Here is a 14,708-nt window from a genome sequence, read left to right on the forward strand (position 1 = left end):
TAGGTGAAAGCAAAAATGAATCATAAATATACACAAAATAGTCTTACAAATATTCACAATCCATGCATGAAAACATGTTGGCCATTAGCTTTTAATTCTTAAATAAAATTCCCAAGATACATGAATACAACGAACATCACTAGATCCAATAGTGGAGCATTGAAGCCATGACTTGCTCCCCAAAAGTATTGACTCTGTCTCTCTGATGCCTTATGCGAGAAGCCAAGGTGAAAATTCATTTTCTTGTATAATGAGGGTGTATATATAACAAGTGGAGTGATCCTTCACCTCCCTTGAGACTCTTGGACTACACTCATGATTGTTCGACTTCTCTATGAGCTTTTGACTTCCTACATGAATTTTCACATTACACAAATGACTCTTGTACTTCTACTTTACATTATATTTTCCATTATAGAGTTTACATCATCCAAAAAATGATGTGCCACATGATGGCTCATGACACAACATGATATGACACTGATGACATGGACTACACGATGATGTGGTAGTGTCAAGTCACTCTTTTCAGTTAGTTTCTTTGTGTCTTCTCAATAGATAGAGCATGGAATTTTATTTCTCCTCCTCATGAATTGAAGATAAGGAGTCTTCATTGTGGTCTTAATATTCTGTCTTCTGTTGTAATATTGTGTTCCTTCATCTTCTCGCTTGATGATCATCTGGTTTCTCTTTAGCTCCATAGGTGTCTCTTAGCATGGTCTCCTTTTCCATCTCATGTATCATCATCCTGTCATAGCATGAAAGAATACCTGCGACTGCAATCCACTCATGACAAGATGACATCATTCCGATAAAGAACTAATCTAACTTGCTTCATGAAATCACTTTTTGGGGCTAGAACTAGTGATTGGTCAAGTGACTGACTTAGGGATTGCATAGTTCCAAAGGTCAAGGTCTCAAACTGAGGCTTGAGATTGGGAAATGGGCAATTCGGGAGGCTTAGGTAGAGGGACTACGCAATTGAGGGACTCAAGAGCTCAAGATGTATGCTTGAGGATTGATACTACATAGTGCACAATTATAAAGGCCTAGGATGAGTGACTGCGCAGTTGAGGGACACAAGAGGTCAAGCTTGAGGCTTGAAGTTGCCCATGCGTAGTTCAGACAGGAGAAAAGGCTGGGAGGTTGCGCACTTGAGGGGTTCAAGGGCTTAAGATTGAGGCTTGAGGGTTAAAGTTTCCAAATGCACATTTCAAGAGGGACAGAGGCCAAGTGATTGTGCAGTTGTGCAGTTCAAGAGCTCAAGGCTGAGCCTTAATGCTTGAGACTATGCAGTGCAAAGAGAAGGCTAATTGTAGGCAAGTATTGCGCAGTTCTAGAGATCAAGGGTTGGGACTAAGCATTGAGATTGCGCAGTGTGCAATTTGGAAGGCATAAATTGTGCATTTCATAATGACCAAAGAAAAGGCTACTGCTTGAGGGTTGAGACTGTGCAATGCAAAATCTAGGCTAGCTAAAGGAGGCTAAGTGGTCTGACTGAAGAGTTTAACAATGTAAACTTTGAAACGGGAACTGATACTGTTACCCGTTTCGTAGAGATAGCAAAAAAGTGACCTGATTTTGAAAAGGGGTGATGCAGAATGCACATGTTTTTTTAGAGTATAGTTTTTGGCACTTTAATTTTTTTTATGTACATTACTTTTTTGAATAGTAGTGATTTTCATGCTGATTTAAAAAAGTGAGTATTCTGCATCACCCCCTTTTTTTAAAAGACCTATTTTTTGACTTTAAATTTTCTAATGTATAAAATGTAAATAATTATTTTGTAAATTTGATCATTCTTGAAGTGGTCATTTTCTTCACATTTTCTTGTTTTTTATTTTAATTTTAACTTTTTTTTAGTGAGGTTTTTATTGTTTTGCATTTTTAAATTAGGAGGTTGATAGTTAGAATTTTCGATATTCTACATATTTATACATCCTTAATTAATTTTTCACTCCACATGAAATAATTATTTCTAAAAAACAATATTTTTAACAATGGACATAAAAATAACCATTTTTAACATAAATATAACTAAAAAACCACACATTTTGATAATTTTTTGCTAGAATTGACATGTCAAAATCACAATTTTTATACGATAATTTTAACTAAAAATGGTTAAATAATAGCTTTTTTTATGAATTTCATGTCAAAAAAATAGTAATAATAATTTTTTTTTTTCAAAAAATAATGATTAACTTAAAAATCAATGCGAAAATCACATATTACAAATATTGAACGTATAACAACCCTAATTGAGTGTTTATTCTTCTCATAAAATTTCAAAGTCAAAACATTGCAAACCTTGATTTCCAAGCATAACTTAAATTTAATCAACAATGTCACGTAATCCAAACTCTTCGTCCTCTAGAGTTTCATCATTGTCTTCTTCCACAATATTTTCTGTTTCCTTTTGCTCATTTTCATCTTCTAATGGGTCTTTGATGTCTGTGAATCTCCCAATGTATGTCTTTCCAAACATTCCATGTAATGGTGGTTGGGGTTCCTTTGCCTTTTTTGCCACACGTGATTCACTAAAGTCCCCTTTCTTCAACCCAATTTCTTGCATTGCATCTGGAAGAAATTGAAGAGCATTAATTCTTTGCTGAATGAAAAGCTGAAATGTTAAGAAATTTTCTTGAATAACTATTTCAAATACCATTTAAGAAAAGATGGTAATGCAAGCACATACTCAACGCCCATGTCACCTCCTCAACACCCATGTCACTTTTATAAAATAGAATGTATTTATCATTCTACTCAACATTCATTTTTATCAAAATTCAATATTTTCACAAACATGAAATCACTTTAAAACATGTTATATCAATTTTATACCAATTTTCAAAATTAATAAAACAAACTCAACTAATTTAATAATGGTGAATTGTAATATATAAAAAGAACTCACTACATATCATCCACTACCAATGTTAATCAAGTGAAGAAAAAAACACTATAATTCATCCAAACACAATTAATTTTATATTTATTAAAAAAATCAAAATTATATATGTTCAAGTCTACATGTGAAATTCATTTATATGTTTAAGACTTGCTTACACACTTGTTTCCCTTGTAATCAATTCATCTAAACAGAATTATCAGCGAAAACAAATCTTATCTATGCAAAGAGATAAAAGATAAGATTCTTCGAAAAACTTTTTTATTTCCACCAAGTGATTTGTCTATTTATCAATTTAATATTGATGTGTGGAATTAAACCTAATCAATTTATTAGAAATTATTGAATTTTTTATTTATTAACATCAATCTAGTCAAAACGATCCCAAATCTCCCAAAAACGACTGTTTTAACCTCATGCATTCAAACAAAATGAGCCTAACAGACCCTAAACAAAATGAATTAACTGAGCTGTTGACTCAGCCTAACAAATCCTAATTGACATAGCCTGATCACATTCCAACTTCAAGTCATTAACTAAAATAGTCGAAATACCCTCACCCTATATCTCAAGTCTTGAAGCACTTGGTTGCCTTCATTTACCAAACATTGCTTGCGTACGTTTGGACTTGATTTGGTTTATAACAATTTGCGTAGCCAAAGAGAGCAGGGAATCCATTTGTGATTATTTACAGATTTGCAAATGGAAAATGCAAACTATTTTATGCAATCAACGAAGAATTGCAAATTGCAAATTACAGATTTGCAAATGAAAAATATAAACTATTTTATCTCATCGGAACAGAATTACTCAAATTAAATTCATCTATTATGATCAATTTATCAAAAAGTTGTTTCATCCATTATGTTTAATCTATCAAGAAGTTTCAAAATTTTAAACTCAAGTCATACATCATGTTTAATCTATCAAAAGTTGTTTACTTCAAAATTTATAATTTATGTATCAATTTTCCCTATGTTTATTTTTTATATAACACAACATATAAGAATATTTTACAAAGCTCCCAAAATCGAGGTCTGACTACTTTGATTATTAATCAAATGTAAAACCAAAATATATTGTTTTGTTTAAAACTCAATCCCGTAGTAGATGTTTCCATCAGAATTGACCTTAATTTCTCGAATACACTCATCGAATTCCGACGGCTCCAGCTTCTCCCCAATGCTGGTAAGAATATGACCGAGTTCCCTGGCAGAAAAATTGCCGGTGCTCTCTTTATCGAGGGCTTTAAAGGCATCCTTGAGTTGAACATGGAAGCTCCCTCCCTTCAAGTTCCGTTTCATCACGTCCACGAAGCAACGGAAGTCGATGGTGTCGCTGATCTCTTCACGTTTAATGATCTCTTTAAGCTCTGTCTGAGTGGGATTCTCCCCCAGGGATCACATCACAGTTCCTAGTTCGGCTTCCGTAATGTACCCATCACGATCAGTGTCGAATAGGCTGAATGCCTCCTGCATTGGAGCGATCTGCTCTTCACTCCAGATCAAAACTAAAATTTTACTAAAAAACTATTTTGTTTGTTCCTGCCAAAATTAATTAACATCAAAATTCCCTCTGAAATCCGCTTAATATCGTATTGGATGCCCAGTAAGCATTGTTTGGGGTGATTCGTAGCAGATGGGGTGATTCTGAGAATCGCCCCACCACCCGACGATTCTCAGAATTGCCCCATCTGCTACGAATCGCCCCAAACAATGCTTACTGGGCATCCAATACGATATTAAGCGGAGAAATCCTAGCCCTGCGAAAGATCTGCGGTGATGGCACTGTTGGGAATTGAACTGGGGTCGCCTTGGGTGTTATTGCAACAGGGGGCGATGTCAGTGCTAGTGCCGGAGAGGCTAAGCCCATCAATACCGTGACGAAAATGAATATGACTCTAACCCTAATGACTTCACAACACACCCTATTACCAACTATCTTATATCTGACATTTAGTCAGTAATTTGATCTTATATCTATCATTTAGTCATTAATTTGATTATTTTCTTATTATTCAGTTATATAATTATATCATATTATGTTTGATCCTAAATCAAATATTTATCAGAGTGAGGAAAATTGGTTAGTAAAAGATATATTACTTAGTTTTTTAAATTGACTTCCACTTAATATTCATTCGCAGTTTCCGTAAAGAAAAACTTGGTGGAAGTACCTACAACAAGTGGTGAATTGTGAGAAGAATATGTACAAGATCTGCGGGAGTCTTATCTTGCTGAACGGACACACCGTAAGATGTATCACACCTCATCTCTTTTCTCATTAAACGTCATTGTCAGTATTAATATGAAAACAACATACAAACAATTATATCCACAAACAATCAAACTGCCAGCCACATACAGCCATGTCATTTCCCGAATATTATTACTGTGATACCATTTCTGCCTCAACTTTATGCTTAAAAATTCCATGGCATTTCCCCAATATTATAGATATGATACCATTTCTGCCTAAAATTTAAAGAAACACACTACAAAATATCCACCTCAGTCACGCTTTCCCACAACAGGCCCATGATTGTTACGTATTAGCTTTGGTCATTCAATTCCATACGATTTGTTTTCAAATTCATAATGTGCCAAATGACACCAGCAGTAACGTTCACTTGTTAACTGGTTCAATTTCCACTTTGTAATGAGCTTTCAAATTGATCACTAAATTCTTAAGTCTAAAATTCCAAACCAAGAGAATAATAATGAATCTTGAGCAAAATATTATCTCCTACTGGAAACAACAATCACATTTCCACTGCAGAAGACAACAGTCTTGCTAAAAAACTAACAAATGAACCAAGTAAACAGAAGACCAATTGCAACTTCTTTAATCTGCTCGTGACTGGCCAAGTTGAGAAGAAAGTATAATACCAACTATAAGGCCGTAAAGTGCAAGTGATTATGCAAAGATCAATATGAGGATCATACCAACAAAGAGCTTTGGCTGTTGTGCATTTGCTCTCACACTGGCATCACCAACAATACCAATAGCCATTGCCACAACAACACTCGTGAGCCTGCAAGCCAGTCTCGATGACAGATGCGTGTAACCATCAAATAGATAATAGGACTTTGCCTTGGGGTTAATTCTTGTGCTGATAATCAAAGCATAAATACCCAACACTCCAGCCATGAAGACTGGAACAATCAATTTCATCACAAGCTCTGGCCTCATCACACCCATGGAGGCCACGCCCATGCCACTCTTCATAGTTCCATATGCAGCTCCCATGTAGGAGAACACGAGCACTACAGCGGCCCCAAGGAAGCCGAAGAATGGACCAGTCTCATCGCCGCTGAATATGTCCACCATTTTAACTGAGATTTGGGATGAAATTCAAGCTAGAACTTCGAGGTTTTTCAGAGTTTCAGAGCCTCCAAAGAGATCGAACCTCGAAGCTAGAACCTGCAAGTGCCTAGCCCAATCCAGATGCAATCTCAGAGCATTAAAAAAAGTCATTCAATTCCATGTCAAACTTGTAAATGGAATCAGGTACTAGGAAATGGATTCTGAACTGCACATTGAATTAATGGATAATCCTGTTGTCAATTTAAAAAACTAAGGTGGTGGGGCCGCCACCGCCCCGCCACCACCACTGGTGGAGGGGCGATTCTCAAAATTGCCCCACCATCCAACGATTCTGAAGCTAGAACTTCGAAGGTTTTTCAGAGTTTTAGAGCCTCCAAAGAGATCGAACCTTGAAGCTAGAACCTGCAAGTGCCTAGCCCAATCTAGATACAATCTCAGAGAATTAAAAAAAGTCATTCAATTCCATGTCAAACTTGTAAATGGAATCAGGTATTAGGAAATGGATTCTGAACTGCACATTGAATTAATGGATAATCTTGCCACCGCCTCGCCACCACCACTGGTGGCGGGGCGGTGGCGGGGTGATTCTCAGAATCTCCCCATCTGCTACGAATCACCCCAAACAATGTTTACTCGACATCCAATATGATATTAAGTGGAGAAATCCTAGCCCTGCGAAAGATCTGTGGTGATGGCACTGCTGGGAATTGAACTGGGGTCACCTTGGGTGTTATTGCAATAGGGGGCAATGTCAGTGCTGGTGCCGGAGAGGCTAAGCCCATCAATACTGTGATGAAAACGAATATGACTCTAACCTGTGTTGTTGCACATTCTAATGCATAAAGACAATGAACCTGTGTTGTTGTGCATATAATTTCATACTGACGAGTCATGACAGTGAACTCCATTGTTTGTTCACCGAGTCTTCCCATAGAAAACATGTTTCTTTATCCCTCTTATGCAAAGTTTTTGACATTCATTTCCGACATTTCTTTGGCATTGTCCATGATTTTCTGCAAATATCCTTGTTGTTAATAGTTCGTCGATCTGGACTGCCACGTCCACTATTAGTAATTGTCATCTGCAACATTCGCAGTACTATGCGACATATTCTGTTTTTCTCATCAAATCTGAAAAAGAAGTGCAGAACGAAGTCACTAAAGCTCTAGAATGGAATTTTCTTACATGGTAATGAAATGAGTCTGGAAATGGTTAGTGAGTAGATCTATAGGTCTACCTACTCGACCCTCTCCAGGTCGTCTCATTAAATCTGAAAGTGGTGGGAGTTCTGGTGCCATTTGAGGAACTGGTGCATGAAGGTACATTCCTTTCTTCCCATGACCTACTAGAAGAGGCCTCCCCAGTGTTACAACTACGTTGAATCTACTACCTTCCATTGCAAGGGAAAGTTCTTCGTGTGGCTACCTACTTGCAGAAACAAACAGTCGAGATTTCCAAAAAGAGAAATGATAATGATAGATATTGAGAAATCAGTAGGTGTTAAGAAAATGAGGAATTATTAAAGGATGAGAAATAAATTAAAATTGGCCATTAGAGGAGATGTAGGAATGAAGGTAATTAAAATTATTATAGAGAAAGTTGTCATGAGGCGCCTTATCAAAAAATAGGTTAAATGAGAATCTTTATGAAGGTGGTCAGAAGATAATTCATTTGATGTCCTCGAATATGTCCAAAAATTCCACATTATAATGTAAGAATGACTCTCATTCAAATTCAAAAGTAAGAGGGATATTGAAATTATTCTAATAACTTGTTGGTTTGGGGGTCTATTATGATATTTCTAAAATGTTGGAGGTCAATGTTCAATCCTCAAACTGGACCCTTCTTCATATGATTGGTTTGGATGTTGTTTCCTGGTCTCTCGATGGAGCTTTAGATGAGAGATATATTGGAAATTGTTGGAAATGGACTTCATTGGAATACATCAACCTTGAATAAGAGTATTGAACCATGGTGGATAGGATATTTATTTGTTAGGATATTCCAACACATAGGAAATAGTTAAGTATAACTTGGTCTAGTATAGAGTTAGGTAAAGTGTGTTTCTTTACTATGTACATTTTGTAACTTACAATCCGACGGTCACGATATGTAGTGATCCGACCGTTCATTCTATCCTCGGTATTACCAACACTTGATCTATGGCTTAACACCCGATTGGTCCATGATCTCTATTTAAAGAGCATGGAGGGTCATTTGTAGGTTAACTGTTCATGAGAGAAGCTTATGTAAAATTTCATTCTTTTATTAATAAATTGCCTGAAGTGGCCGCGTTGGCTCAAGCCGTGGACTGTTTCCCTCTTTGAGGGTTTTAACCACGTCAAAATACTGGTGTATTGATCTGTGATCTGTGTGTGAGCGGTGTCCTTTGGTTTTCTTGGAACTCCATCCAAAGGACATATCCATGTAATGGGAAAAATAAATATTCAATCAACATTTGGACTATTGGAAAGTTCCTTTTAGATGATTAATATTCCATGGCACAATATTTTAAGAGGTGTATTGCGAAAATAAGGAAATATGGGTATGATAAAATAAGGGGGTGGAAGCCTAAGAAAACCTAGAAGTGCTAATATCTAAGGAGAAAAATGAGGATGGGACAAAACCAATGTTCAAGATTCAAAAAGAAGGTAATGAAATAAGAATAGAGGAGGGTGGAAATTTGATTGTCATAAATGGTGAAAATGTCAAATATTTATTTATTCAAGAGAAAAGAATTTGAAGAGCCCATAAGAATCTTAAAAGGAAGCTAGATACAATAAATCAATGAAACACAATATGATTTATTAGTCTCGTAAATCCATTCTTTGTCAATTTTGGAATATGGTGAGAATTTCATGGATAAACCCATAGATTATACAACATGGGAAATCGATTTGGATATTTTAAAGATTACACATACACCTACTGATTTCTTAGTAAGTGTAGTCTCAATCTAATTGCAAGGTAGTTTTGTTTTATTTTGATGAGTTAAATTGCATTGTAGTTTTATTTTATTTTGATCAATTAAATTGCATTGTAGTTTTGTTTTATTCATGTAGGTTTCCCATTTATTTACTGTAGTTTCTGGTGAGTATAGTTTGGAGTATCTTTTCCTCACTCTGATAAATATTTGATTTAGGATCAAACATAATATGATATAATTATATAACTGACTAATAAGAAAATAATCAAATTAATGACTAAATGATAGATATAAGATCAAATTAATGACTAAATGTTAGATATAAGATAGTTGGTAATAGGGTGTGTTGTGAACTCAATGTCAGATATAAGATAGCTGGTAATAGGGTGTGTTGTGAAGTCATTAGGGTTATTATTGACTCCTTAAATATGACTCAAGGATTTGTAAAAGTATTCTTCCAATATTAATGAATTTCTATGTCTACAATGTAATCACCACAATGAAATAATAAGCATTTACTACCAACTAGATGTTCATAGTCCCATAAAAGGCTTTTATATCCCTCGTTACTTCCCCCATTGGGGTGCTTTTCATTTATTTTATTTCTCCCTTTTCTTTTATTTAGATATGAGGATGGGTAACATCTAATTGATAATAGTGGGGGAAGCAACGCACTGAATAACCATATTAATAGGGGTGTCTCCTTATATTTGATTTTAATTTTTGACCTAATTGACTTTTTAGAATTGTTGCCAGGGGAGATGTTTTTATGCTGTTGTTAAGATATTCGCAGTGAATTTGATAGATGTAATCCTTTCTCAGTGGTAATTGATGTTAATGGAGGTCCAGACTTAGTTTGCTCATTTTGGTTGTGTTTCCCATTGTGGTATTAGCATCCATGTGCTCCTCATGAGTCACCTGCAACAAAATAAGACAAACACAAAATACCATGTAACTATATTTAAAATGCCATCAAAGTTATTATTGTGGTTCATAAGATGACAATGACAATGACCTTCCTTTAAAGGTTTGGAAATAAATTAAAATAGATTATTATTATGGCTTTAGATACTCTAATCAAAGTAAATCGAGTGATCGTAGGTAGCTCATCGTATTCTCCCTACATGTGGGGTATAATTTCACTGATGATACATTATTAGGATTGTGATTGACACTAGAGTTATCTTCTAGGAACTTGCTTGTTTTTTCCAATTATTTCATTCTTGAGAGAAAATCCTCTGGCATCTAGGTTTGGGATTTATTGATAGAAAATGAAGTTATCCTACCTTCATTTCTCGGGAACACATTTATGAGGGAGTAATAAGGTTCTTGAGGTGTACCTGAGTTGCTTTAGAACAAATGAAACTTGCTTCTGGGATTCCTTGTGATCTTTTTGTGAACATATTTTATGGAGAGGGTGATCAGTTTAGCAAGGGTCATTAGAGGAGATTCACTGTAATCTGACTCCAGTTCCTCTTTTTAGCGAAATCCTGACCTCCTATGAATTTGTCATGCTCAAAATTAAAATAAGGATAATTAGGAAAATGTTCTTGATGTGATATGGTAAATTTGTCCATCTATGTTTAGGTGTAATAACCATGGCATGTAATGGTTGAAAACATGTTGAATTTGTACTTAGGAAAGAAAAATGATATTCTACCGAAAACATTAATGTGTTTTTTTCCTCATAAACAACTTTGTTTGGCACATAAAAATTTGGTTTTACTAGCATTTTTTAAAAAGTTTGAAAATTGACCATAAAAAAAATCATCGTTCCAGTATCATCACTTTTTCGTTTTGAAGCTATATTTTGCACGAAAATTTCATATAAATTTCGTAGTCACTTCCATTTTTAAAAGATGTTCAAAATTGACCCCTAAAAAATAAAATCATCGTTCCAGTATACACACTTTTCGTTTTTAGCATTGTTTTTGATGTTTTTTTGGGATTTTTTGGCCAAAGTTCCCGTTTTGAGTTTATAGTTCCCGTTTCAAAGTTTACATTGTTGTTTTCCCAATTTGACTAAGTGTCATATTAGTGAGAGGAAGATAAGAAAAATCATGACTCTAAACATGACCACACACTTAGATCACTTGAAGACACAACATGGAACACTCAAAACACATGAAAAACATCCTTTCCTTAATGCAACAACTTTGCAGCAACCTACACCAAGTGTGACACCAATGATACACTTTGCAGCGACCATGGTGACACTTGTGCGATAGTGCTTGAAATTTTGGAAATGAGTATGACACATGTTTACATGGTAAGACCAACTCATTTAGACAAAGGTTACCCCTTGAAATTACCAAAACTAGCTTTCGTGCATTGTGCAACACTCCACATGCTAAAAGATGACATTTACTCTATGAAGAGAAAAGTGTGAATGACACTTGCGATACGCGAATGAAATTGAAAAATACACATGCCAGTGTGAAGATAACATGAAAATGACATTTAGTGAAAGAAAGTGAAAGAGACAGTCAAAATCATGAAATTGACACTCATGAAAGCGAAGGTGCACAAAAGTGACAATTTGAAAAAGGTACAGATACAGCCAAAAGTGGAAGTCTATCAATGAAAATGCGCATTGAATGTCGACATAGATTGATTATTGCACATGCACTGTCTTGATGGACCGTGCTATGATTGTTCAATCTTGCATAAAGGAATGCGCTCAGGATCTTTTTGTAGACTAAGCATGTGTGAGCGAGGGACTTTGACAGTTATAATTCAAAATGGAGCTCAATAACTTAACAAAACATCAATTGACCAATAAGTGACTATAGAATGATCGATCGTAAGGTCCACAGTAGGCTCCAAAATTCAAGTATAATAAAAGTTTTGGAGGGTGTTTGTCATAGCGACAACACTTGGCGACACACTGGTAGAACTCCAACTTCTCTTCCTTGGTCAATTCTTTCGTGCAAGGTCTAGTTCTTTAGGGAGTATTGATTCATCATTCATATTACCATGGCTTCCCCACTTACCACATGCATAAACATAGTCCACGTCATTTCTTTACTTGATTAAACACAAACATAAGGTCAGTGATCACACAATGTTTTGAATCAGGATAGGGTAATGAAGTTCACGATATTTAGATTTTCAGAGTGTAGTTTTTCATCTCTGGTGTTGCTCCCCTCTTAGCAGGCTTGGACAATACCCTGATGGAGTCACTTTAGGGAGAAAAACATTGCTCCACTGTTAGCAGGCCTAGTCAGTACCTCGACGAAGTTGCTTGCTTCACCTCTTTGCGTAGGAAGCCTTCCTCTTCTTTCACCTTTATTTATTTATTTTATATAGGATTGTGCATTGACACTTATTTATTTCATGAGAGGAAGAGGGATATTGACTTATTGAGAGAAGAAGAGGTTGTCCCTTCATAGAAGCATATATAAGACTTCTGATATTGGTTTATTCATTTAGATTTTCCCTTGTCTTGCACTACTTGATTGGATCAACCTAAAAACACTCAAACATAAAGACTCGAGTGTAGGCATGAGGTTTAGAGAATAGATTTGGAGATCATGGTTTGACACAAGGATTTACTTACACAAGGATTGTATTTTTTGTCAAAATATCATCGACCAAAAGGTGTAATAAAGACAAGGAATAAGGACAGAGAGTTACTGTTATAGACATTTTTGTGCCTTACAGCATGAAGCATGAAATGTCGATAATCTAAGGGATCCAAAGTCCCTAAACATGTTGTTCCTACCCCTAGAGGAACAAGTTTAGCAAACCACAGCACTTCAGATCAGTTCTCCACTAAAAAACACTCAAAAACAGGTCAATTTTGGATCAAAGCAACTGCTCCACTGAGCATCTGCGCTGAATGTCAACTGCTCCATGGTGCACCTGCGCTGAATGTCAACTTCATCAAAGGCTACCTGCGCTAAGCGAGTTTGGACATGTAGAGGAATGTTTCCTCAATGTGTCAGTGCCCAGGAAGCTTCCAAAATGACACTTGGATCAAAAGATTCGCCTAAGTGAAGAGTAAGAGGTTCTAAAACTCCGAGTGGAAGGTAGAATCTCCAAGTGGACTCAAGAACTGAAGAACAACTGGGGTTGAAGAGGACAACAGTCACACATCAAGCTAACTTATCTTCACTCCAAAACTCTATATAAGGATCTCATCCCATGGGATCTGGAGGCCGGAATTTTGTGCAAAGAATTCCTGTTGGTTTACAGTTGAGAGTATTGGGTGATTGCTTGAGGGAGGTGAAGAGGAGATTTCTTTCCATCGGGAAGGTGATGCTGGATTGGGCCTCTTATGGTTGTATCACCGCCTGAACCTTACTTTCTTCCATTAATAAAGCATTTGAGGTTCTTCTATTCGCATGTGTTTCAATGATGTATTGTCTTACTTGTGTATTTGATTTATGCTAATCCTTGAATCAATTATGAATGCATGCTTCTTGTAGTTTCCCTTTCTCGTCTTGTTTGCAGGATCTTGTGTAGCTGGGCCTGTGAGAAGACAAGGAGCTGGGAGCAAGCAGCAAAGAGAGAAGATTGGATCGACCATTTGCGCAAGACATCGGTAAGTGGATCTCTTCCTTTCCTCTTTTGCATGTCATAAAGAAGTAATCTTAGATAGCTTTGCTTTGACTGTTGCTAAGGAACTATCACCCTTAGAGTGGGATAGGGTCATTCCGTGTTGGATACTTTTCCCCACAACAGACTGGCGACTCTGCTGGGGATCGTGTCTTGTTGGTATCTTGTGTTTCTTGCTATTCATTTCCTAAACAAAGGGAGTACCGAATCGAACTGCATTCGAATCCTTCGAAGGCGAAGTAGAGGGCAGCTACTCTAGCTCAGTTCTGGGCGTGTTTATGATTTGAAGAGCTGATCCAAAAGGACTCTTATTAGCTCTTTGTGATAGTGTTCATCTTCCTTTAATCATCCTCTAGTGTATACCTGGTTGATAGCCTCTGATTTGGCCTAAAACAGTTGATTTTTGAGCAATCTGTGACCCGGAACCAAAGAGAGACGAGAGTTTTCTCTTCAGTGCAGCTGCAGTGAAGGCTACCTGCGCTGAATGTCAAACTGACAGTGTCTTACCTGCGCTGAACCAGTTTTGCATTGTGCAACTGGGGTTCCCTACCTTCTGTTGCCCAGTTTTCAGTATTGTTTTTGCAGCCTGTTGTAAACCTGTATACGCATCTGAAACTATCTTTCTTTGCCATCATTCCGCCTCAGTTGTGTGAAGAAACTGTGATTGTTCTTATTGTATTTCTTACTTTCATTCACAGTTTCCCGTAGCGAAAGTGAACTAGTCTTGCTATGGCCTCTTGGATCTAGACCTGTGATAAAGTGTCGTTGTGATTCTAAGAGCTAGTTTATTGCTGTTCATAGCTGCTTGAGCATTTGCTTTCGTTATATGGTTCGGATTTCAGTATTTCTTGTGTTGAAACGAGTGAATCTTAAGGTGTTCTTTTGATTATTGGACAAAAGCTTGTTTGCTTTCGCTTGAAATTGAATTCCAAATCATACAACAGCTTTCTTTTTGTAATACATCAACATTAAGGAAGAAGAAAA

The 14,708-nt window shown here is 36.4% G+C and overlaps 2 pseudogenes; both read right to left on the reverse strand.

Annotated features, from left to right (window-relative positions):
- Positions 1–3,999: 3,999 nt before the first annotated feature.
- Positions 4,000–5,195, reverse strand: LOC149146462 (putative calcium-binding protein CML13; annotated as a pseudogene).
- Positions 5,196–5,755: 560 nt separating this feature from the next.
- LOC149146463 (V-type proton ATPase 16 kDa proteolipid subunit pseudogene) lies at positions 5,756–6,241 on the reverse strand (annotated as a pseudogene).
- Between the last annotated feature and the right edge of the window lie 8,467 nt (positions 6,242–14,708).

This window comes from Pinus tabuliformis, chromosome X (genome assembly GCF_031772625.1).
Source record: "Pinus tabuliformis cultivar Carrire ecotype Pingquan chromosome X, CPIR1, whole genome shotgun sequence".
NCBI classification, from domain to species: domain Eukaryota; kingdom Viridiplantae; phylum Streptophyta; class Pinopsida; order Pinales; family Pinaceae; genus Pinus; species Pinus tabuliformis.